The 4,836-nt window shown below is 42.9% G+C and overlaps 1 long non-coding RNA gene across 1 annotated transcript; it reads left to right on the top strand.

Annotated features, from left to right (window-relative positions):
* Nucleotides 1-693: 693 nt before the first annotated feature.
* Nucleotides 694-3,260, top strand: LOC117804419. Its single transcript, XR_004628839.1, has 3 exons — nucleotides 694-1,145; nucleotides 1,874-2,010; nucleotides 3,125-3,260. It is a non-coding gene; the product is annotated as an uncharacterized LOC117804419 (long non-coding RNA).
* Nucleotides 3,261-4,836: the final 1,576 nt, after the last annotated feature.

Here is a 4,836-nt window from a genome sequence, read left to right as displayed (position 1 = left end):
AACCACTCCTGCTTTTTAAGCTACTTGGTCAAGAAGTGATCCACATCACTTCTGATCACATTACATGGACAAGAACTCATCGTGTGGCCTCACCTAAAGGCAAGGGGGGTTGGGGAACATGGTTTCTGGCTGGCCAGCTACTGTCTAGCAACAACTCTATACTACGGAGGGAGCAGCCTGAATTTAGAAGGACGATCATTTCAGCTGCAGGTAGTAACCAATTGAACACATTCTCTGAGAAAGCAGGACAGAGTGGGATCCAGAACACATGTGGATGAATTTGCCTTTGAAAGGAGGAGGGACAAATCCTTCATTGTAAGGGAAGGGCGAAGAAGAAAATGAGGGCTTGTATTTTTATCACCAAGCACTTTCAATGAGTGCCAGTTAGAGGAACAGAATAAGGATAATAGATGTTGAAACCTGGTTGTGCCCAAATTTGGAGCCCTCACCCTCATCCAGAATTTGGCTAAAGAATAAGCACTGCTGGCCACCTACTTCGGCAAGAATTTTTACCAATCTCATAAAAAATATGCGTAGGCATGGCTGATCCTGAAGAAAGTTAATATTAATTCCTGTGGGGGCTAGTCCCCCTTTTTTTTTAACCTCTGTCACTATAACCTAAAAGAAAAGCTCAAAGAGAATGAAGTTTTGTCTTAAAATGAACACGCTTTAAAACAGAGCCAAAGGCTTTGCCTTCCCTTGAATATAATAGCATAAAAAACAAACTGAAAGGTTGCTCAAAGTAACCTGGGGGGAGGAGGCCAAAAGATGAATAAGAACTCGCTCTCAACCATGGGGAAGGCTGGGGGGGCTGCTGAGGAGCTGGGGCAGGTTAGGCACCTTGATCCTACAGCTAGAGGTGAAGTCCGCAGCACATGTTCTGAAAGCCCTGCTATACTAAGCTTCACGATCTTGGCTTCCGGACAAGAGAGAGAACTTGTGACTGAAAGGGACACTCCAAAAAGAATTTCAATGAGGCACAACTTGAGGAAAAACAATAAGTTGCCCAGATTGCTTGGATCATGGACAGAGGGCTTGGCATGTGGACTGAATGTCATCAGCTGAGAACACAGCCTTGATTGGTAGCTATGGAGCCTGCTACCCACGTTGTCCCCTCGGGCTGGCTTCCTGGTGAATACTCTTTGGTGAGTGCCAATCCACTCTCCTCTGCTGGCTGTTTTTTTCCTCCCTCCAAACGATTCCCACAGAATCTTTCCCACCCTAGGCCCTGTGATGTCCTTTACTAAGATGTCATCATAGTTTGGCTTTGTACACAGTTTTCCTTCGAGATGCATGGCAATATTGATGTTATGAATATAAAAGGGCTCAACCCTTTGGAGAATTATTTGGCGGTCCCTTACAATGATAAACCTACGTCCACCCTGTCCCCTAAGCGTTCCATTCCTCATCATTTACCGAAGGGCAATGAAAACATTCATAAAATGTTCATAGCAGCCTTACTCATAAAAGCCAAAAGCTATACATAACCTAACTGTCCACCAACCAGAGAATGGATGAGCAGATTATGTACCTCCGTACAACAGATTACGTCTGGACAATCAAAAGAAATGTACTACTGATAAAAGCAACAACACGGACGAATCTTAAAAACAGAAAAGCTAAACACAGACACACACACAGACACAGACAGACACACACACACACACACACAAAATCATACAGTATGTTTCTGGGTTGACAAAAGTGTTCCATATCTTGTTTTGGGCAGTGGTTTTATGGGTGTATAAAGTTGTTGAAACCCATCCAACTGAATATTTAAGATCAATGTTGTTGATCGAATATAAATTATACTTCAATAACAAATGATTTTCCTTTATGAAATGCTGTTAACATGTCCTTTGCATATTCTCAGGTGTCAAGTGCTTGAAAATTGGCTTCCTGTTCCATCTCACCACTAGAATGGCACATGAGGGAAATTCCAGAAGAATTCAAAGGCAAACACCAACAAAGGTACAAGACAAAATGCAGCTAAACCAAGGAAGAAACCGGGTAAGTGCTGGGGCCCTGCCAAGTGGCACTGAGGTTAAACTTTGCTGGCTGTTTGACCAACAACGGACACCTTCTCTCGTGTGGCCTGGAAAGAGGTCAATGCTAATTCAGCTTTATTGGCTCCTGGAGTTTACACAGAGAGAATTTAACAGGAGTTGACCCCTATAGTCTTTTGAGTAGTCATCCAAAACTACGGGTTTGGCATCTGCTGAGAAGCTGCCTCCCGGTGTAGAATAGTCCCTTCCCTGAATTCCTTTTGTATTCTTAGCTGCACCGTACAACTCAGCATTCAGTTTAGGCTAATATGGTATCTAATAGGCAGCCAATATAATGAAATAGTTAAAAGCATGATCTTTGTAGTCAGAGACCTGAGTGCAAATTCTGTGACTCATTATCTGTCTAAATTTGGTCAATGCCCTCAACCTCCCTTTTGTGCTAGACGGGGGGTTTTCCAAGAGGGAAGGATGAAGAGGAGGGATGTACTATACTTGCCAAACTTACCAATCAGTTTCACCCTCTTGGCAGGACTGTGCAGTTGGTAGGGGAGAGCAGGGCTGTTGTGCTAATAGCAAGAAAACAACAGCAATGGGGACAAGGCGTTCTCCTCCTAGCAATTGGTATGCAATTTCATCGTTTTCAAAGCTCGTCCATCTATAGTACCTACTGTGAAACAGGTACTCTTATACACACTTTATAAATACAGAAAAGGGGAATGAAGATCTCTGTCTATGCTAACATAAAGCTGACGACAGCAGCTACACCTTTGATAAGTAAACAAAGGGCTTTCAATAATTTTAATTAATGTCTAATATGGGAAAATACTTTTTCATTTTTACTGAAGAATTAATACATAAAAATGCAACCAGTGTACACTTTTGTAAATTCAAAATGAGAAACTGAACAATCCCCGTACATCCAACGACCGAGCTCTCTTGGCCTCGTGCCCCCCTTACTGAACAGAGCAACCCCTCACCAATAACCATATCTTGACTTCTGCTATAGACCGAATGTTTAGGTCCTTCTCCAAATTCATATGTTGAAAATCTCGTCCCCAGTGTGATGGTATTTGGATGTAGGGCCTTTGGAATTGATTGGAATTAATGCCCTTATAAAGGAGACCCCAGGGAGCTCCCTTGTCCCCTCCACCATGGGAGGACACAGCAAGAAGACCCTGTCTCTGAACCAGGAAGCAGGTTCTCACCGGACACCAAATCCACCGGCTCCCTAATCTTGGACTCCCCAGCCTCCAGAACCGTAAGAAATAAGTGTTTGTTGCTTCATCCTCGCAGTCGTTGGTGTTCTGTTATAGCAGCTGGAACCAACTAAGACAACACCTAACACCAAAATTATCGGTGCCTGTTTCTGAACTGTATATAAATGGAATCACATGGAATCACACATGAGCACTCTTTGTGTCCATTGCTTTCGTTCAGTTTGGTGAGATTCATTCATGTTGTCGTGACTCCTGCATCCTCCTTGCCGTTCGGTCTCCCACTGGGAGGACAGACACTGTGTGTCTCATGGAGGGGCATTTGGGTAGTTCCCAGTTGGGGACTTTTATGATTCTTGCTGCTAGTAACACGTATGTCTGCTGGTGGAGCTGCTGGGTGCCAGGCTGAGAGTATGTTCAGCTGGTGTAGACCCTGTCAAACAGTTGTTCCAATACTTGTTACAACTGGTCATTTCCATGTTAGCCATTCTGATGGCACTGGGGCAGGTTTTGTCTTCATTTTGATTTCAGTACCAATTGTTGGCAGCTTTTCTTTTCTTCCTTCCTTCCTTTCTCCTTTTTCTTTTCTTTCTTTTTTTTTTCTTTTCTTTTTTCTTTTCTTTCTTTCTTTTTGACCGCGGCTTAAATTTGCTTTCCTTTCATGTAGTGGCTGAGACACTTTCATCGTTTCTTCTTTTTACTTAAAATTGCCCATCCTACAGGAGATTCTGATGAGTTCTTTCTTGTCTTTTCCAGCTCATCTTTCCTTTGTTTTCTTTCCCTAATTGTCGCTTTCTGTCCCTCTTACATGTCCTCCACGGCCACCTTGAGGGCCACTCCTCCAGGTGACTCTGCAACATTCATCAGAGCATCTAGCCCTTGGATCTCAACACCTGGTGTGGATCCTCAGGGCCCCTGGGCTCAAAGATCTCTCCTCTTGAGTTTAGTCTTGTTCATGGGTCTAGTTCTAGTCCCACTTCTTCAGTAGGCCAAGCCATAAAAACTCTCAGGTATCAAGAATAGTTAACCTTTCTTGAGAGTTTACAGTAGCCAGAAGCTTCACAATATTCCACACCCTACACAAAAATGCTACACTTAACAGGTGAGGACGTGGAGACACAGTTAAGCAAATTTCCCAGTTCAAACCATTGGTGACAGACAGAACCGGGATTCAAACAGCTCATCCAGGCCCACAGTGCGTGCTCTTAGGACTTTGGTGAACTTATGAAGCTACAAAATCTTACAGCCCCAATGGTCTGTTCCGCTCATCTGATGGTTATATTTAGATCCTTGTATCCTTAGCCATCCTTTTATTTCCAGCACCACGATGTTGAATCTTTAGGATCTCCGATCTGAATCTGTGGGGGTATTTATAGACTGGAAATATTGACTGAAAAGGAGATAAAAGTAAAAACATAAAACTCCTGTGTGAGAAAGAATAGCACAAAGTGAAAAGACAGATGACAAACCAGAGGAAGAGTAGAATCAATGACAAAGATTTAATATCTTACTACATAAAACCCTTCTATAAATCCATTAGGAAGAAGGCAAGCAGTGTATTAGTTAAATAATCTTTTAAAGGATGACGCAAGAGTAAAGTAAGCAATTCACACTAG

Source organism: Ailuropoda melanoleuca, chromosome 11 (assembly GCF_002007445.2).
Source record: "Ailuropoda melanoleuca isolate Jingjing chromosome 11, ASM200744v2, whole genome shotgun sequence".
NCBI classification, from domain to species: Eukaryota; Metazoa; Chordata; class Mammalia; order Carnivora; family Ursidae; genus Ailuropoda; species Ailuropoda melanoleuca.
Note: the sequence above shows the minus strand (reverse complement) of the source record. Positions and strands in the feature narration are given on the sequence as shown.